Source organism: Zalophus californianus, chromosome 1, assembly GCF_009762305.2.
Source record: "Zalophus californianus isolate mZalCal1 chromosome 1, mZalCal1.pri.v2, whole genome shotgun sequence".
Taxonomy (NCBI): Eukaryota; Metazoa; Chordata; class Mammalia; order Carnivora; family Otariidae; genus Zalophus; species Zalophus californianus.
In genome coordinates, this window is record NC_045595.1 from 146,989,565 (window position 1) to 147,010,982 (window position 21,418).

Here is a 21,418-nt window from a genome sequence, read left to right on the forward strand (position 1 = left end):
CCGTGGAATTCTAGGTCGGTATAGATCATTCCCAAGTCTTTACCATAAAGAGCTAGGTTTGGGCCCCAGGTGAAGCGAGAGGGAGAAACCTGTAAGACCTTGCGCAACAGGGTCCAGAACAGAGTCTTTCTTTAGACTCACATGCTGCTTCTCAGTTTCCAGACACTAAAAGGGTTTGCTGGTTTCAAGGGCCCAGGAGTGCCGTTTCCGAAAAAGATGGCATTTGGGGTGATAGAGGCCAACGACTGGAGGTGGCGGGGGAGAGGGCAGGTAAGAGAGGAGAAACGAAAAGGCCAGGAGATTCTGGTAGATAGGTCGTTCACCTAGGTCCCCGCCCCTTCCTTTTCCCCAGGTCCGAAACGCACCCGACCCCCGAGTCCTCCACTTCTCAGAGCGCTAGACACTGAAGGCTTGACCCCCTGTCAAAGAGATTTCCTCAGTGCCGATATTTCTCATATTGCTTTCCCCCAGGCCCAGCCCGGGGGATCCGCGGCTCGGGGCCAGCTTCCGCGGCCACGCTGCGCCAGTGACACGCAGGCGCCGGAATCGAAGCCACGCTGAGTCGTCCCAGCCTGGTCCCCGGGCCAGGGAGGGCTGACGCCGCGGAGCGTTTCCCGTGTGCGAGGCTTCCCACAATGCACCGCGCCGGCTGTGGCGGCGACCGCGGCGGCGCTCTAGCCGCGGCATGTCTGCGTCTCGACTGCTCTGGGAGGAGGAAGAGAAGGAGGAAGAGGAGGAGGAGGAGGGGGAGGAAGAGGAGAAAGGCGCAGGGGTGGGAGCTGTTGCCGAAGCTGCCACAGCAAAAGTTCTCTCCCCTCCCCCCTTCCCCTCCTCTCAAGGCCCTTAGAAAGGTTGGAGCTGCCGCCGCTTGCAGTCGGTGACCGCGCGACTCGGCGCCCGCCCGCGGTAAAGCGCTGGGCCTGGAAGGCCCGGGCCCGGGGGAGGGCGGGGGAGGGGGAGGGGGCGGCGCGGGGGGGGGAGCGCGCGGCGGTAACGGCCTGACCCCGGGGGGAGCGAGCCGTGGCGAGGCTGGGGGTGGCCAGGGGAGCGGCCGAGGCCGAGGGAAGCGCAGGAGCTGGCTGGGGAACGGGAGGAAGCAGGGCGCGGATGGTGGGTTGGGGGGTTGAGAAAGGATAATGACGGGGGTGGCGGAGGCGAGAAGGCGGCCTCCGAGGCCTGAGGCGGGTGTCAGAGGTAGGGATGGAGGTGGGAGGTTTGCAGGGGGAGGCCGGAGGGTGCTGGGTGTGGGTGTGAAAAGGCTGGGGAGACACCAGTTCTCTGTCCGTCGTGCCTGGTGCAGTGCTTTATGCACCGCAGGCCTCAGTCACTGTTGCTGCCAGAGTGTGTTCTTTGGGAGAAGGGAAGGGCAGGGGTTGGAGAAAAGGGAATCCTTGCGGGAAACGTAGTGGGAGTGTGTGCAGGGAGCGAGAGGCCGAAGGGAAAGATGCCGGGTAGGTGGAGGAATGCAGAGGGTGGCTGTGGAGGAGTCTTGAGGAGTCCGGGGGGTATTCATTGTGCAGATACATTAGGGATTTCGTTATGGAAAGAACTGAAGCGTTTCTAAGGAAAGGAAAGAAGGGATGCAAGGAGTTTCCGCGAATAGAAAGGACCGCGTTTGAAGCCAGAGGAAGTGCTGAATACTAGAGACTATGAAGAGAATGCATGATAGAATAGACAGATGTAGTAGAATTAATAAATGTTGGCCCAAGGACTAAAGAGTTATTCCAGATGGGCCAGGATGGCCTAGTTCTGAACCTGTTTGGGCTCTTCTGTAGATGACATCTGGTAAGTGCGGTCCTGTAGTGGTTGGGGTCACTGAGAATTAGACCTTAGTCTGTCGTTTTGGTCTGAGACCTTTTAGACCCGCACCAGCGAATGTGAGAATTTCTGAAACAGACGGTAAGAAAACGCCTGGCCTTGCAGGGATCCCCTAAGCCATGAGTTTAGATTTTAGCAAATTTGAAGTATTGTCATTTATTAGAGGCCGGGTGAACACTACTAATGCTGGAATGGAAATTACTTGGCTTGGCGGTTTTCTTCTCCACTACCCAGCTTATCTGGTCCAGGAGAACTGATGCCATATTATTCACCCTGGGTTGCAGTACACAGGGTTATAATTAATGGTGGGGGGAGTCCATGCACGGTGGCCTGCCTTTGGAGGCTCCATTTGGAGCTCAAATTAGTCTGACGGGATTGGTTCCATAACTCTGGGGCTGGTGGGAGATCTTTTGCTATTCAGGGTTCCTGAATGTATACTCTCACTGAGGCATTGTGGTATTGAAGAAAATGCATCAGCCTGCAAAATGTGGGCCTGCAGAATGGAGGATCTAGAATATCTGCTTTGGTCTTAGGTTGCAAGGAGGTCAGGACTGGTTGTCTTGAGGTCTAGGGGAACCTGAAGAGACTGGATGATTCTAGAGCCAGGTTAGAGGGAATATTAGCATTTCCAGATCAGGAAACGAACCAAGGCCTATTGGATTTGCTGAGCTCCCACCAGACCAGATTTTCAAGAGGGAAATGTAGGCTAGAACCATATTCTTAAGATTTACCTGAAAATTACTAACTTTTTGTTATTAAGAGAGAATATTACAATGTACACATTGTAATATTAATTCAACTGAAGAGAGGGTAGTATAAAAAATCTTTTTATGGAAGTAGAGGGTGGAGGGATTAATGGGGAAGATGGAAAGAAATTTGGGAGAGGGATGGAAAAACTCAGTCATTTGTTTAGCAAATATATCTAAAGGAGGATGAGAATTTAGCATTAGAAATGAGAGGGGCTTTTATTAAAAAATTTTTAGTGGAAATCCAGGATTTTTATTTTTCTTAATTTGGAAAACTTTTTATGTCAGTACACTTAGATTTACTCTTTCTTTTCAGGGGCTTCAGTATATTACATAGTAGGATGTACCCATTTTTATTGTTATCACAGAATGAGAGAGTCTGTTTTCTTTCCGCTCACCTGCACTGTATATTATCACTTAATTTTTGTAGGTTTAATGGACTTAAATATAGTATGTCATTATTTTTATTCCCTTTGAAATTGTATGAAATAACAGATGTACATAATTAAAAAGTAAAATTGTCCTGAGGGAGCTTATAACAAAAAGCAGTAGCCCCTGTCTCACCTGTCCATTGCAGTCCCACTTTCCAGAGGCTACTACCTGTAAGCATTAATTTTTGTGGTTCTTGCTTTTCTTCAGGTCTGCAGGTAGTATACATATACTGTTATTTCTTGATTGATTAAAATGACATTATGAAGGAGTCAGAAGACTTCTGTGAATGGAAAGGGTTTGTGTCACTGGCATTATCCCCGTTCTCCTCCTTTCAAACCTTTGATAGTTATTATTTTAGCTTTTTTATTAGCTGTCTTTATATCTTTAAATAATATGCTTAAAGAGAAAGCATTTAAAATTAGACTGGAAATAAACTGGATGAGAAGGTAAAGGGAAGTTTAATGGGTGGACCTGTAAGAAACACTGGGTTGTGGGAAACAACATCTTTGCAGCATAAGGGTTGCTGGTTAGAGAGAGGAGGAGTTGCTTGGCAATGATAGTTGTTCATCTTGGAAGTAGTTACCGGGTCAACTGTGCAGTGTTCTTTGACAGTCTTCTGGAGAGTTTTAGAGTGGGGAATCTGGGATTGGATTACAAGGATCCTCGGCTGTTCTTACCAGGCTTCTGTGGCAATTCTTATAATAAAGAGTTTTTAGGAAGGAATGAATTGTTGTGGATAATGTGTTTCTTTTTTTGTGGAGGGAAGGAGGGATGGGGAAATGTGATAAGGGGAAGAGGATGAAGGTCAGGGTACGATGGAGGTGGTGATAGATTTGTAGGAGGCTGAAGAAAGGGTGAAGAATTCTGAGGGCATTTGGATATAGTTGATGTGAAGGAGATTTAAATTTACAGTGGTGAGATTTGTGGCAGTTACAAGGAAATTTGCATATTTAAGTCACTAATATGGTAGGAATGTGGTGGAAAAAAAGTACGGTGCTCATATATTAGGATTGATTTGAAAAATACTGATTTTTGAAATTTGTGTATGAGGTTTAACATCAGAGTCAATAGACAGATGGGGAGAATAGAAAGAACTTGCTCCCTTTTTCAGAAGTCTTGTTTAAGTAACCTCACCTCTTGAGGCTCTTTACTTTGAATAAGAACAGCGTTCACATGCAGATTATATACTGCTAAATCTTGTATTTGCTTTTGGGAATTATTCTTTGTTTTGCAAAGGGTGGCTAGACTGTAACCTACTCTGGAGCCAAGAGTTTCTTTAATCTCTGGGGAAATTCAAAACAGTTTGATTTTTAAGTGCTCACTAAATACCTGTTGAATGACTGATAGAAAGTAGTGTTCACTGTCAGTGATAATAGTGGGACTGTGTCAAATTGCTGAGTACTGTGGGAGTACTGTAGACAAAAATTGTGTGTGTGTGTGTGTGTGTGTGTGTGTGTGTTTGAGACAGTGAGGGACAAAAGGGATATCTGGTGAAGCCTTTGGATTTAAGGGAAGAAGACAGAATGGATTAGAATGGGACTGGAACAATCTTGCCAAAACATTAAAGGGGTGGGACCAAAGGTTCTCTTCTAATCTGAGGCTAATTTAAGCTGAGTATATTATTATTATTATTGTTATTATTATTATTTTAGAGTTTATTATTTATTTTAGGGGGTGCCGGGGGGAGGGGGGACAGAGGGAGAGGGAGAGAGATAATCTTAAGCAGGCTTCACGTGGGACTCAATCTCATGCATGACCTGAGCCAAAATCAAGAGTTGGACACTGAGCCGACTGAGCCACCCAGGCACCTAAATCTGAGTAAATTTTAAATCTGGATCTGGAGTTGGTGGCTGGTTTAATTTGGATTTTCTTACCTAAATGACTGCTTAGAGATTTTTAGCTGTTTTAAGAATCTGTCTGATGTAATTCATTTTTGGCATGATAGTAAAAAAGCGTTAGGTGAAATTTCTTCCCTCAAGGAATTTATAGTATTTATATTTTTTTAGGGGGAGAAAGACAGTTATGAAGTAATTTAGTAACACTTTAAGATTTCAGAAAGTTGGTTTTTTAAAACAGATATCAAAAGTATACCTCCAGATGAGGATTTTTGTATTTTGGTAGTCATTTTCAGTAGTAGCATTCAGAACTTTTTTGGATCACCTTTTCTGAATTCCCTTCTGAGCCTCCAGCACATTCTGTACAATTTATCTGTTTATTAAGTACCTATTGTGTACTTCTGGGGGACTGGGCTTGTAAAGGTGGGTTAAACATGATCCCTATCTTCAGTGTTCATAATCCCTTCAGAATGGCAGAATTACAAATAGTATTAGGCATAATGTTAATTCAATAGTCTCATTGGTGACATCTTTTTAGTTTGAAAGATTTGATTTTTAGAAATGCTGAAGATCCGTCAATAACAAATAGAGTGAATAAACAATAGTTTTGGTTTAAATTCAGTTAGTCACAGAAATAGGAATGGTTTTCTGGGTTGACTTATTAAGTGATTTTTGAAAACACTCCCTGTGATGAAGTCGGAAATATGTTGAACAGTGATGATAGCTTCACTTGTAGGTAGTCGAACACTAGATAAATGTTGGTTAAGTGCATCAGATGGTTGGATGGATGGAGTGAATAAATGGGTAAGTGGTAGCCTCCCAAGGTAACTATTTTAAAGAGGGCCTCACTGATTTTAACCAACTGAACCACCCAGGCGCCCCTAGGACCTCACTGATTTTAATATGTAAATAAATTCTTGGTATATTTGTTAACAAACACTTTGATTACTGTGAACAAGATGGTTTATGATTAAGATCCCAAGTGAGTTTTATGGACAGTAAATGCTGTAGGAGTTCAGGGAATGGAGAAATGAATATTGGCTAAGGTTTGGGGAAAGGATTTAAGTGTACCATACTTTAGCTAGATATTTGAAAGGATTCCTTAGGGATCTCAGGAGAGGAACTAAATTGCTCCAAATTTCTCTTGCAGCCCTAGAATGAACCTAGAGTCTGGATCTATTTTTGTCTGAATGCTTTCTGCCTATTTCATTTTAGCTACTCCTACTGGTTTGTTCCTCTTCAAATTCTCCTTTGCTGGGTAGATTTTGAGCTCCTGGAACAACGGCGGCGGGGGGGGGGGGTCCTGTTTCCATCTATGTCTAGTGTAACTTTTAGTTTTTCCTTTTATGAGCCTGTACCCCACAAATTACTTGGTCTCTGTGAGTGAAGAGCATGAGTCAACTTGGCTCTGCTATCCTGGCATTTTCCTGCGTGCTTTTCTCAAAGCTGCTTTCTGAATTACAGAATAGGATAGTCAGAGAATTGAGGGCATATGTCTAGTAGACACATGCTTGTTGAATAAATGAATGAATGAGAAAGTATCATAATTTACAAGCTCTAAATGATCTGTATGTTTCTGATTGTTTCAGTTTATTTATTCATAACCTGCCTTTTTTCTGCAAAGGATTTATTGGGACTGACAGAAATATGTATACTATTATATGAATTGAAATAATTGAAATCTAGTTGAAGAGAAAATGAAAGAAAAATCTGTTTAAAGAATATAAGGTCTATTATTATGAATGCTAGAGAACTAGGAATAAAGTGGAAGATAACCAGATGGAGAAGGAAAGGTGTTATCCCACAGAAAGTATGATTCTGAAAGAAGAAAAAGATTATTAATATATGATGGGTTATGTTTAGCAGAAAGCAAGAGAAGATTGAAAGTGTAGAGGATTATTTGAAGTGGTTATTTTGGGGAGGAAGATGGTAAGACAATTTGAAGGATAATAGTAAACCGAAGTTTAGAATGTAGCAGAAATTATTTATGATGTGGATTTATAACAGTTTTCAGAAAATGATAGGGTGAGTTCTCTTTAGTCAACAGATAATGAACATTTGTTATATGTAAAAGCATTGTTAGATGTAGTTAGGAATAAATCCTTCGGGATTTATATTCTAGTATGAAGCTGGACTTGTGCACAAATAACTACACTATGATCAAAATATCTTAAGAAAAACGGAATGTTACTGAAGTTAAAAGGAGAAAACATTTGGGTAGGGGGAAACCTGGGACTACATTTAATGGCATGCAAGTGGCTTTTGAGCTAGTCTTTGAAGGGATGGATAGGATTCTGACTGGTAGAAATGACTGGAAAGGGAGCGTTCCAAGCTGAGGGATTAGCAAAAGCAAAGACTTGGAGGTGAGAAGCCAAGGATATGTGGGGAATAGTGAGTTAGTGTTTAATTTTTTTTCCCCGTGATCCACAGTAAGAAATACATGTCACATCTTCAGCTAATATATGCATATTTGAATGTTTGTGTATATGTATAAAACAAGATACACCAATAACCATATCCCTTACCATGTTGGATGTACTCATATGTTTTCCATTCTATTCTGTTTAGCAAAAAAAAAAGGATGGCTGTAACTCACAAACTGTTTTCATGACTAAATGTTGATGACAACTGGTAGCTTGGAACACAGAGTTCATGAATAGGGCATAAGATGATAAAGGGTAGGAAGAGTCAGTCGGGTTGGATAGAAAATGGGTGACCTTGAAAGCTAAGCTAAGTAGTTTGTGTTTGATATGATGTAGTGTTGTGCTTAGTAAGCAAACAGAAGCTGGGTTTTAGTCTTGGCCCTTCTATTTTACCTGTGCTATGATTATGGAGAGAATTACTTCCTTTCTGAGATTCCATTTTCTCATCAAGAAATTGATAATTATTGGGACTCCTGGGTGGCTCAGTCGGTTAAGCATCTGCCTTTGGCTCAGGTCATGATCCCGGGGTGCTGGAATCGAGTTCTGCATCGGACTTCCTGTTCACCAGGGACCCTGCTTCTCCCTCTGCCTGCTGCTCCCCCTGCTTGTGCTCTCTCTTTCTCTCTGACAAATAAATAAAATCTTAAAAAAAAAAAAAGAAAGTGGTAATTATTATACCTTCTGGCAAGGGTTGAGGCTAGGATTTGAGGATTAAAGTATGTTAACAGGATGAAAATATGTTCACGTATCATTAATGTATAGCTACTCAACTTTTTTGAGTAGAGGATGGAATAAAAGCCTGTATATTAAATACCTTAATCTGATGATAGCTGTACTGTACTGGGTAGATTGGCGGCAGTGTGTGGTAGAGTAAGATTGGGGGGGGGGTGACAAACCCAGTTAGGCTACTGGAGAAATTTAAGAAGGGTTTGGATTGTTTTGATAGCAGGATTAGAAATGAGGGGGTGGATTGTGATTGGATGGTGAAAGGAGGAAAGGAGGAAAGGAAATTTAGAGCTGTGGTAAGATTCAAAAGGCAGCAACTGAAACTGGAATACATGTTGGGGTAGTTTAGTGGGGGTACATTAGGGTAAGTAGTTGCAGTTTCTTGCATATAGTAGGTCCTCAGTTATTTGAATGATTAAGTACATAAATTGAAGAAGAATTGCAAGGGGAGACAGTAAGGGATAGGTTTGAGAAGGAGGGGTGAGATTGAAGGGTGCTTTTGAGGGACTGCAAGCATATCTTCAGGGAATATTTTTGTATACTTACTGCGCGCAGTGTTCCATCGTAGGCAGTGTGAAGGATACATGTTTATATATGACACAGTTCGTTTTTTTTTAGGAGTTTATCCTGGGACAAAAATGTGTACACATCTGTTTATGACGGAAGTACTATGGCAGGTTCGACTTTGTAGAGAAGTTTGTGTGTAGCTTAGGCCTTGAAGGATGAATAGGATTATAGTAGGCAACTGGTGAGGGTTGGTATTCCAAAAAGAGGGAGTATGATATGAGTGACAGAAAAGTTCTGGTTGTGTTTAGGGGTTGGTGGTCTAGATTAGCTGGAATTTAGGGTTCATATTATGAATTGAGGGAAATAAGGCTGTAAAGTAGAGGAAACATCTAAAAATCTAGACTAAATGGGTTTTAAAAAATTTATTTGAGATATGACTATGTACATAAAGTGCTCAAAACTTGTTATAGATTAGTGAATTTTTGTAGGTAGACATTTATGTAACCACCATCTAGTTCAACATTTCTAACATGCCAGAAGGCTCCCTCATTTGTCACTTTCCAGTTGATGTTCCGTTCAACAAAAGGTAATTAACAGTGACCCTTGAACAACATGGGTGTGAATCGCACAGATCCACTTACAAGTAGAATTTTTTTGATAATTACGGTATAGTACTGTTTCTTTATGATTTTCTTAATAACATTTTCTTTTCTCTAGCTTACTTTATTGTAAGAATGCAGTATATATTACATAAAACGTACAAAATATGTGTTAGTATACATTTTGCTATCGGTAAGCCTTTTGGTCAACAGTTGGCTATTGGTAAAGTTTTTGGGAGTTAAAAGTTATACCTGGATTTTCGACCACTGTGGGGAGAGGTTGGCTCTGCAACCTCTGCGTTGTTCAAGGGTCAACTGTACTATTCTGATCTCTAGCACAACAGGGTAGTTTTATGTTTTGAGTTTCTTACTAGTGGAATCATACATCTGTGTCTGGTTTCTTATGCTCAGCACATGTCTGTGAGATTCGTCCATGATGCGTATAGCAGTAGTTCATTCTTTTTCATTTCTCTGTGGGATTCCATTATGGACATATCACAGTGTATTTGTTCATTTCACGATTGTTGGGCTGTTGGCAAGTTTCTATTTTTTGGAAGTCTAGGGATTTGCCTCAGTATGCAGTGAGGAACCATTGATGAGTGCGAAGATGAGATAATTTAAGAATACATATGTGGTGGCCTGTTTTTGTTATGTTGTTTTTGCAATGAAGAGGACCTAGGGACTAGGAGACAAGTCAGAAAGCTATGACAAGGGGCGCCTGGGTGGCTCAGTCATTAAGCGTCTGCCTTCAGCTCCGGTCATGTTCCCAGGGTTGGGATCGAGCCCCACATGGGGCTCCCTGATCGGCGAGAAGCCTGCTTCTCCCTCTCCCACTCCCCCTGCTTGTGTTCCCTCTCTCAATGTGTCTCTCTCTGTCGAATAAATAAAATCTTTAAAAAAAAAAAAAGAAAGAAAGCTATGACAAAAATGTGAAGTATTGAGAGCCTAAGTTGCAGTGGTGGTAGTGGGAATAAAAGAAATGAGATACATAGAAGAAAGAATTGAGGGATTTGATGGCAAATGGCTTTTGGAAAACTGGAGGAAAAGAGAAAAAGAAAAGGGAAACCCTGGGGGCTTTTCTTGGGTAACTTTGAGAATGGTAGTGCCATTAATAAAAATTATTGGATCAGTTGGCAGAACTATTTTGGCGGGGAAGAATAATTACTTTGTTTTTAAGACACATGACCAGTGTGTGGGACATCAATGGAAGTAGGCAAAGGGGAATTATTTAGCGAGAGTTACAAATACTGGATTCAGCTGAGGAAGGACGTCTAATAGAGATTTGGGAATATGTATCTGGAGTTGATAATTGAAGCTACTAATTCTGGATTTGGTAGGGTGCTAATGGCAATGAAATTATTTGGACTGATAATTGAGGTATTAATTGAAGCAATAATTGAAGGATATAGGTAAAAAGAAATCATTATATATTCTAGTTCCTAAGGAATAAATTAGATTGTAGCAGAGGGGGATGGTTTAAAGATTATTTTTGGGAGCTGAGGTTAGATATCCGTATGAGGAATGAAAATGGAGAAGCAATGTTAAGGGATGAAACGCCAAAGGGGAGAGAATTAGAGAAAGACAGAACCTGGGAAAATACCCATTATTTGGGCTAGGAAGAGGACCAGTACTTGTTGGAGATAGAAATAGAATCCTGTGGTACAGTGACATAAACCAAAAGAGGTAGTTCAGGTGTCATTACCAAAGAGGGGATAAGGATTGAGGTGGTGGGTCATATGATTCTGTACATAAAATTGTTTTTTGGTCTTCAGGAGAGCAGATCAGAGACCACAGTGCATGGGGGTAAAGGACTGAGTGGGTTGGGAGAATATGGAAACATTGAATGTAGGAATTGTATTAAGTTTATTTTAAGAAGGAGGAACAGCTCTTTTTCCAAAACTGGAGGCAAGAAGTAACAGATGGATGAAAATACAGCATTTTAGAAGCTGTAAAGAGGATTTGATTACAGGTGGAGAAGGTGTGATTTGAAGAAATTTTATGGAAGAGATTGAGGTTTTGATGGGATTAAAGATTTAAATATGAAAATGACTTGGATTAGTCAACGAGATAGAGAATTGTATTTAGAATAAATCAGTTGTGGAAGACCTCATAGCTTTCTGGTGGTACTTAACACCCAGTGTGTGGGTGTGAAGAAAACAGATGGTGAAGATTGTCTGTCATTGGGGAGGTGCATGGTGAATATAATTGGAGGTCATGATATTCTGGAGAAGGCAATATTAAATGGCTGATGGACTGATTTAAATTGCATGGGGAGACTAGGGAAGCCAAAAGGAGGTAAAGAGCAGGCGTAGAACTATAAAGTAGTTGTTTTTTTTAAAAAAAGGAGGTCTCTGAAGTTATAATCCTAGTGGTACAGCACTCTAATTGATGACCTATTTTTATTATATGTGTGTGGGTGGCTGAAGTGCAGCTGAAGGTTTTAGGAGTTGAGGAAGGTCAGGGTGTAGAAAGTACTTCAGAAGTAGAAGTTACTGGGCGCCTGGGTGGCTCAGTTGGTTAAGCGACTGCCTTCGGCTCAGGTCATGATCCTGGAGTCCCGGGATCGAGTCCCACATCGGGCTCCCTGCTCAGCAGGGAGTCTGCTTCTCCCTCTGACCCTCCCCCCTCTCACGTGCTCTCTCTCTCTCATTCTCTCTCTCAAATAAATAAATAAAATCTTAAAAAAAAAAAGAAGTAGAAGTTACTGAGAATAATGGCTGAATGTGGTACAAAGAATTGAAGTCTTTGGGAAGGAAGGGGGGTATTCTGGAACTTGGTAGACGTTGCAGATGGAATGGTTTAAGCGAGTAGTGTAAACTGCAAAGAGATTTTTTAGTAATAGGAGTGGCCCTTTGGAGCAAGAAGCAGTTGGTCCTTTTAGCAAGCTAAAGGAGTAGAATGGATAGCTAAGTCATGAGAGAAATAGGTTGTCCAGGAAAAGCCAAGCTTGAGATACCATGAAGGGGTAGTCACAACAATCCAGGCAGGAGATGATAGTATCTGACTTATGGTGTGCGGATGGAGATAAACAGATTCGTTACATTTACAAGTTCTTTAAATTTCTTTATAAATTATACTTGCAAAATCCTAGCCATTCATATGCAAGGAACAAAAAAGATAAGGTAGGGGTATATACTAATAGGAAAGGCAAAAGACATAGGGTAGTTTGTTGACAGTAGAACATGAATAAGCTGATAGAAGCTAGTAAAAGGGTAGAACAGAAATGAATGAGGAGGTTGGGGTTGACCTGAATGGGAATAAAGGTAAGAAGAAGAGGAGAGTTAAGTAACTTGTAGCAGAGAAAATATGGGGAAAACATAATGCTGTCGAGGAAATACCTAATGCCAGGACCCTATTCCTTGTCTGCGCATAAGGACAGTCCTTGCCACCCATGATGTTGTAAAAATGGTGCAGTATGCATTAAGTATTTGAAAAAATAGCATGATGATAGAGATACTGAAATCTTTTGACCTCTACATGAGTTCCTCAAAACCACATCAGTGTGTGGTGATAATTTGTATACGTAAAGAAAAAAAACTGTGTGTTGATAATTTGTATACATAAAGAGGTTCAGGTAAAAAGTGGGAAGAATGGGATGGGTGGTAGGAAGGGGATGTCCTAAGGAATCTAAAATGGCCTCTAGTTTTTTCTTTTCTTTTTTTTATCTATAATGACTTTTATCTCATATATTTCTTAGTGTTCTTAGGAGGCTGGTTGCTGTGTTTTCTCATTTCACTTATTACCTATATAGAGGTAAGCCCCAGATGCACAGTTCTAAATATACTTTCCTGGCTTGTTTGTAGTTACCATTTATTGAACATGTCTAAAGGAGCTGTATTGCCAATTCCAAAAACAAAATACAGTTAAACTATTTGTTTCATTTTGATTTGTTTTTAAATCTCAGTGCTTGAAACCTTCATCATTTTCCATTGATGATATTTAAGATCTAGACCCGGCCCTTTATTCTTTGGCTTTGGCTTTGCTCTCAAACTTTTGCTTGTCCAGTTCTGCAGAAGTATTCATTTTTGTCAGTCTTTGTTGTCTGTCAGCTTTCCCCTTGCACTATCAAAGGCTTCACTCAGTGCTTACCTGACTGTGGTTTTTGAGATTCTCCATCAGTGCCTTGCTGTGGTCCTGGCAGCTATTTTAAACCATTACTGGCCCAATGCTGCGTTCTTCAAACCCTTTGTATTTGCATTATATTCCTTACATGATTAACTCATGCTTTCACCCTCTGAACAAAGAATACTTTCTGATCCTCCCTGTTTTTGATGTTATCCATGTGTCAGAGAGCATATTTAGTGGCAGTGAGAAAAATATGACAAGACACAAAACACATATTATTGGTGTTCCACCCAAGTGCAGCTTTACTTCCAGAATCTAGCCCCAGGTCACTCGTTACTCCCCCCCCCCCCCGCCTTCTACATTTAGTCTGCATTTAGTCAGTCACGAAATTTAATAATGAAGAACCTGTGGAGACCCAGAGCTTTGAAAAGCCTAAGAGGGATCAGGGAGGTCACTTTGCCCATCTCACATCTTTGCTGTAATCTGCCTGAATTGGTCTAGAGTTGTTTCCAGGACCTGCCTCTGACATAGCATGGCCTATTTGAGTGGGTTGTGTGGGTTAGATGAACCATGGATGTAAAGGAAGCTGTTGGGCATGATTGTAGTGGAAATGGTGAATCTTTTAATGGTAATTATATTAATTTAACAGAGAAGTGACTTCACAAGATAGGGGTTGGATGCCTGAAAATCTTGGTTGGCATCAAGGAGTTTTCCTTTAAATTTGAGAAGAGCCAGTATCCAGGGGATTAGAATGAAATACACAACTTGATGTTTTGTAGGGTCCTATATAGGTGCGTTTGTCAACATATGCACACCTGCATGTGTAGATACATTTAATGATAGACATAATGTGTTAATTTGATTAGGTTCTATAATTAGAGTCTTTAGGGAAATGGTCTTGGTAGTCTTGAGTTAAGAGTGATTCCAGTGAATTGGTAGAGAATGTTTGGAAAGGTCATTGTTAAGTTATTGGGGTTATGCTTGGGAAATGGATTTTTTCAGTGACTGTGGTGGCCTTTCTGGAATTGGTTCACAAAATTTGAGGGCAGTTTGAGGCCTATTTGTGTGTTAAGTTGGAGAGCCTTAGTTTGGAGGGAATGCGGGAACACACAAAATGCAGTTTTAGAGAGTTGTGAGTTGATTTGGTGGGAGTTGATACAAATTATAAAAGTTAATTGTGGAGAGGTTTTGAATAGGTAAGTGGGAGATGTTAATGGAAGGAATTTATAAGGAAGCTTGTTTATACTAGAAAAGTAAATTTCAAGAGTAAAATTGGAGAGATGGTTTAGGAAAGATTTTTTTGGGGGGGAAATACAGCTCTTAGGGTTAAAAACAGGAAGGTAAGGGAAAACGAGTAAGTTAAGGTGTGGAGAATCAGAGTAAGCGGAAGGGTTAAGGAAGAGGTTACTGAAAAATTTTTTTATCGTGAGGAGTGTTGTGTTGGGTACTACTTTTGATTAGTGGTTCAGTAAGGGGAGGGGGCTTAAACTAAGTCCCTTGGTTTGTAGGGGAGGGGATAATTCAGCATAAGAGAGAAGCCGGGGCAGTCGCGAGCCGGGGGCCGGCTGAGACGGCCGCACGGGCGGGTTTTTGCCGGCGCGCCGCTGGGCGGTGGGCGGAGCAGCGGCGCGGGGCTGCGCGGTGGTGGGCCCAGAGCCGCCGCGGTCGCCGCCCCCCGCGAGCGCGGCCGAGCACAGTCGGGCCGGCGTTCGGCGCGCCGCTCCGCGCACCCGGGCCTCTCCGAGGGCGCTCCAGTAAGTGAGCAGGCCGCGCGGGCCGTGCGGTGGCGGCCGGGAGGAGGGGTTTCCCCGAGCGCCCCCAGCGGACCTCCGCACGCGGCTCGCACGGCTTCCTTTTGTTGTGTGTGTACGTGTGTGAGTGTGCGCGCGCGTGCGTGAGTGCGCCCTTGTGCAGGGAGGCGGCGGAGGAGCGCCGAGAAGCCGGGGCTTTGCCTGCTGGGGTGCCTCGGCGGGTGGCGGGGCCTCCCAACAGCCGTCTTCCGGGTCGGGGCCCGCCGCGCAGGCAGGGCCCCTGCTCCTAGCGAGATGGCAAACTTTGTGAGTGGCTTGTCGGCGGCCAACAAGTGTCTGCCTGTCAGCGGGGACCGCCGAATGTTAATTGACAATCCCCCCCCCCCTCCGCTTCCCTCCTAATCCTGCTTTTTTCAAATGTTCTTTTGGACCGGGGTTTATTTACCGTCTTATGGTGTGCCATAAGGTCAGACGGGTGATTTGGTATACTAGACAAATAGTTTTTTACTTGGTATCAAGAGCAAAAAACGTACGCCAGGATCCGTATATTGGTTGCGCTAGTAAAACCTGCATGTTTAGTGGTAAGAACTGTCCTAAGGCCTCTCCGTAATTAGGCTATGGGGCAAACTTTTGCTCTCCAGACGTTGTGGAGCATTTTTTACGGTGTCAGGAAAGAACTCCTTGTGTACTAGACTAACAGCTAGATAGAGTTAGGAAATGCAGAAGTTAAAGCCCTTACCAAGAGCTTGAATTAAAAACAGCTTTTTTTTTTTTTACATAATTATGATTGTTTAGTTTGCATATAGAGTTTTGCAAAATTGGGCACGGCGTGATTTAAAAAAAGCATTTCTTATTAATTTAAAGGGGCAGTGGTAAAGGCACCACGCAGATTTGAAATTTCAACTATGTTAAATGTTGCTATAAATAAAATCCTATTCAGATTTTTAGATTTAATATATCTAAAAATACGTTTGCAGTTGTCCTTTGGGTGCAGGAGGAAGTCCTGGGTTTCTCGTGCTTGTTTCTGGGCAGATTTTCAGTATTGTCAGCATGATACGGGTGTAGAACCTTAACCTGAGTGAATAATTTGCTTGAGATTACCAGTCTGTTTTGCAACTGGGAATAGACTCTGGGTCTCTTATTCCCAGTCTGGTGACCTATCCAAGAATAGACTAAGTAAACTGGGTATTTTTCTGTTTGGTGGAAAATATGGCTGAGTTGATTTTGTAGTGAGTATTAAAGAGCCAAAAAGTGAATGTGTGAACGTTTAATTTTCTTTTGCAACATTTAAATGTAGTTTCTCCACATGGTCTTTGGCCTTTCTTTGAATACAAAAGGGACTTTAGGATATTCCTCAGTATTAACTTTTCGTGGCATTTGTAGCACATTTACACTAGATTAAAATAGTTAGATGCTTATTGTAATTAACTATGTTTTTCATGTGGGTATTCTCCGTGGCTAGAGAATAGCAGGTAACTTGAGAATGTTCAGCCTTCTCACAAATGCTAGAGAGAATAGGAATTATGTTAACTTCATAAATCTCTGATTTAAAAACTTTTGGCTCTTTTTATTGAAAATGCTTAAAGAGGTACAGATGGAATACCTGTGAATTTTCCCCTCAGCTTTCTGTACTGTTATTCTCACTACTATTACTAGTTTAGCTACATACAACAATATTTGGTTCACATGTGTTTTGGTAGGCCTTTTAGAAAAGAGTACCTTTTCATAGTATATGATTTGCAGTTGAACTTTTCTGTTCATTTCTTAACCTTTCTTATGCCTTTCCTCCTATATCACAAAAACAAAAACAGTTTCTTCTTCCTCCTTCCCATCTCCAAAGAACCCATTTTTATTTTAATACAATAGTTCACCACCAGGGGTGATTTTGGCAATGTCTGGAGACATTTTTGGTTGCTATCCTGGGGGATTCTGTTGGTATCTAGTGGGTAGATGCTAAACATCCTACAGGGCACATAATAACCCTACAACAAAGAATTATCCAGTGCAAAATGTCAGTAATATTGATGTTGAGAAACCCTGACCTCATATTATTGAGAATAACATTTTCCCAAATAATTTAAATTTATAAAAATTATTTATAATGTGATTGAAATATCTATCACATTGTTATGAATCTTTTTCCAAAGTTGTCATTAGAATGATCATGGGTCAAAAGTTATGAAGTATATTTTGGATCATCTGTACTTGGGATTTTGGACCTGCAAGATTAACAAGTTTAACTCTTTTAGTATATACATTAGGAAATGGAGTTTCAGAGAGATTTTGACTTACCCAAGTTCTCACAGATAATGCAGAGCTCAGGTCTCTTGTTTCTACTATAATTTACTTAATTAAAATTAATTTTAGTACTGAGGGAAACAGTATTGGTCATTTTTGCTTGGTATACAAATACATTTAAATAGCTGAATTAAAAAGTAATTGCATGGTGAAAATCTCAGTATTTAATGAATTATTGTTACTTTTTCAGATTCCCATGTGTTTGTTGAATTCATCAGCATGGTTTTATAACTGTTGTAAATTTGGCAGCATCTGCTTTTTTTTTTAAGATTTTTTTTATTTATTTGTCAGTGAGAGAGAGAGAGAGAGAGCGAGAGCACGAGCAGGGGGAGCAGCAGGCAGAGGGAGAAGCAGGCTCCCTCTGAGCAAGGAGCCAGATGTGGGGCTCGATCCCAGGACCCTGGGACCATGACCTGAGCCGAAGGCAGATGCTTAACGACTGAGCCACCCAGGCGCCCCAGCATCTGCTTTTTTAAAAAGTGTTTGAAAATTTAAAAAGACCACATACGACTTTAAAACAAAACAATTCTAAGTTAATTATGATACATTAGGCAACATTGCAAATGAAAACCCAACTGGAATTGTTAAAACATCTTTGGGTGTCATGGATTGTGTGAAGATTGATCACCATAAGGGTGAGTTATTGTGCTAATTGTAAATCTCTTCTGGCAAGATCCTTTTGGTTTAATTGTAGAAAAAGATATTGGCGCTTTCAGGCGAAATTAATTGGGTGAAATATAAATTGGGTATTTAGATGAAATATTTTCAAATTAAGCAGTGTATTGTCAGAAGAAGTGTCAATGGGGTTCTTTTTGTGTTTAAAATTTTTTTCGGTAGTACTTTTTTATTTTTTATTTACTTATTTATTTTTAAAATATTTTATTTATTTATTTGACAGAGACACAGCGAAAGAGGGAACACAAGCAGAGGGAGTGGGAGAGGGAGAAGCAGGCTTCCCGCTGAGCAGGGAGCCCGATGCTGCGGGTCTCCATCCCAGGACCCTGGGATCATGACCTGAGCCGAAGGTAGACGCTTAACGACTGAGCCACTCAGGCGCCCCAATATTACTTTTTTTAAGTGAGTAAAACAAAAGAGGACAGAGGATTGTATGAGCAAAGATTTCTTTGAAAACTTTTAAATAAAAAATTTATAGAAAAAGATTAAAATCCATATTAACGAAAAGAAAAAAATCAACTAGAGAAGCTGCTGTTAATATTTTAATATATGGCCTTTTTATATTTTCATTAACTTTTTATTTTTTATTTTTTAAGATTTTATTTGACACAGAGAGAGCGCACAAGCGGGAGGAGCTGCAGGCAGAGGGAGAAGCAGGCTCCCTGCTGAGCATGGAGCCCAATGCAGGGACTCAATCCCAGAACCCTGGGATCATGACCTGAGCTGAAGGCAGATGCTTAACTGACTGAGCCACCCAGGCGCCCCTTATTAACTTTTTATTATGGAAAAAATTAAATAAAAAGTTAAATGGTATTATGAATCTCCATATAACTATGATCTAGCTTCAACAATTAGCAATTAATGGCCATTCTTGTTTCATCTGTACCTCTACCCTGTTTCTCTCATATTATTTGTTAAAAAACTTTATTTTGAAATATTATAGACTCACAGAAAGTTGCAAAATTAGTACAGAGTCCTGTGTATCCTTTACCCAGCTTCCCCCAGTGGTGACAAATTTTATAAAGCTCTAGTGAGACATCAAAACCAGGAAATTGACATTGGTACATTACTCTTAACTGCCAGATTTATTCACTTAGTACCATTTATTTAGCCTGAATTTGTGTGTGTATACGGTTCTTTGCAATTTTCTCCCATATATTAGTTCATATAACTACCACCACAGTGAAGATACAGAATTGTTCCCTCACCACAAAGAAAACCACTCTTGCTACTCCTTTATATTTGCATCCCACCCCCAAAGCCCTCTGTCTCATTGCAGTCTTATTTTCCATCTCTGTAGTTTTGTCATTTCAAGAATGATATATTAATACATACTTCATTGAATAAAAACTCATGTGTTGAAGGACTTTGAGTGTATTCACTATTTTGCTATTAAGAAATAAAGGTTATGAACATTCACGTACATGATTTTGTATATAGTTATGTACAGAGATAAATGCCCAAGAGTGAGCTTTTTAGGTTGTATGGCAAGGGCAAGTTTAGTTTTATAAGAGCATTCCAAACTGTTACATTCCAAACATTACATTCTCATCAGCCGTGTGTGAGAGATCTTCTTGTTCTGCATGTTCACCAACATTTGTTATTATTTTTTATTTTAGCTATTCTAATAGGTATACAGTGATACCTTATTGTAGCTTTAATTTGCATTTCCCTAATGGCTAATGATACTGAACATCTTCATATGTACTTTCTTGCTGTCTGTTCATGCCTTTTTCTCATTTTCTAATCAGAATATATGTAATTTTTTTTACTGTTATGTTTTGAGAGTTCTTTATATATTCCAGTTATAAGCCTTTGTCAGATACATGGTTTGCAAACATTTTTCAGTCTGTAGCTTATCTTTTCATCTTCTTCAAAGTTCCTTCACAGAGGAAATGTTTTTAATTTTGATGAAGTCTGGTTTCTTTTTTTTTTAAGATTTTATTTATTTATTTGACAGAGAGAGTGGGTGCACATGTGCATGCACAAGCAGGGGGAGCCGCAAACAGAGGGAGAAGCAGGCTCCCCGCTGAGCAAGGAGCCCGATGTGGGGCTTGATCCCAGGACCCTGGGACCATGACCTGAGCCAAAGGCAGATGCTTAACCAACTGTGATCCACCCAGGCATCCCGAAGTCTGGTTTCTTCTATGGATCATGTTTTTGGTTCCAAGCCTAGGAACCCTTTTCTTTAGGTCCTGAAGGATGTCCCCTGTGTTTTCATCTAAAGTTCTGTAGTTTTATGTTTACATTAAATTCATGATCCATTTTGAGTTAATTGTTATATAAAGTTGTGAGGTTTAGGTCAGACTTTTTTTTGCCTTTGGATGCCCATTTGTTCTAGCACTATTTGTTGAAAAGACTACCTTTCTTCCGTGGAATTATATTATCTGTTGGGCGTATTTATGTTGGTCTAGTTTTGGGCTCTCTCTTGCATTGATCTATGTGTCTGTCCCTCTGTCAGTACCACACTGTCTTGATTAATGTAACTGTAGTTTTTTTAATATATTCTTTAGGGTTTTATGTATATAAGATCATGTCATCTGTAAATAGAGGTGCAGTTTATTGCTTCCTTTCCATTGTAAATGCTTTTTATTTAATTTTCTTGCCTAGTTTTCCTTGTTAGAATGTCTAGTACAGTGCTGAATCAAAGAAGCAAGAGTAGGGGCACCTGGGTGCCTCACTTGGTTAAGCGTCTGCCTTCGCTCAGGTCATGATCCCAGGGTCCTGGGATTGAGTCCCGCATTGGGCTCCTTGCTCAGCGGGGAGCCTGCTTCTCCGTCTGCCTGCTCTGCTTGCTGCAGCCCCTGCTTGTGCTCTCTCTCTCTGATAAGTAAAATCTTAAAAAAAAAAAAAAGAGTGGACAGCTTTGTCTTGTTTCTGGTTGTAGGGGGAAAGCATTCAGTATTTCACCATTAAGTAGAATTGTTAGATTTTTTGTAGATGGCCTTTATCAGGTTGAGGAAGTTTTCTTCTATTCCTAATGTTTTGGGCGTTTTTATTGCTAAGGGGTTGGATTTTGTCACATGTTTTTCTTCCTCTGCTGAGATGATCTACAAAAAAAAAATTCTTGTCCTCTATTCTGTTGATAGGGTGTATTATTTATATTACTTGATTTTCAGATGTTAATCCAATTTTGCATTTCTTCTTTTTTTTTTTTTTTTTAAAGAGAGAGAGTGAAAAAGTGTGAAAAAATGCACGTGTGCATGGCGGGAGGGCCAGAGTGAGGGAGAGAGAGACTCTTAAGTAGGCTCTGCACCCATCGTGGGGCCGATCCCAGTTCCATGACCCGAGATCATGACCTGAGCTGAAACCAAGAGTTGGAGGTTCACCTGACTGAGCCACCCAGGTGGCCCAGTGATAACCTTTTTAAAATCCTTAAATTGGTGATTTGTGTCTTCTCTGTTTCTATTGGTTAGTCATATTAGAGACTTAAAAATTTTGCTTCATTGATTTTCTCTATTTTCCTGTTTCATTGCATTCATTTCTATTCCTTATTTCCTTCCTACTGCTTGCTTTGGGTTTATGTTTTTCTTTTTTCTTTTT

The 21,418-nt window shown here is 40.9% G+C and overlaps 1 protein-coding gene across 5 annotated transcripts in view; it reads left to right on the forward strand.

Annotated features, from left to right (window-relative positions):
- Positions 1–686: 686 nt before the first annotated feature.
- ZNF148 (zinc finger protein 148) overlaps positions 687–21,418 on the forward strand; it is a 122,875-nt gene continuing 102,143 nt past the window's right edge. The window contains exon 1 of one of the 5 annotated variants that reach the window (XM_027582726.1): positions 687–906. The gene's annotated coding sequence lies outside the window, so the exon portion shown is untranslated. Of the gene's footprint in view, positions 907–1,196; positions 1,786–14,838; positions 14,906–21,418 lie in introns of those variants that run through there. The other 4 variants (XM_027582725.2, XM_027582720.2, XM_027582724.2 and 1 more) reach the window with 4 other exon arrangements.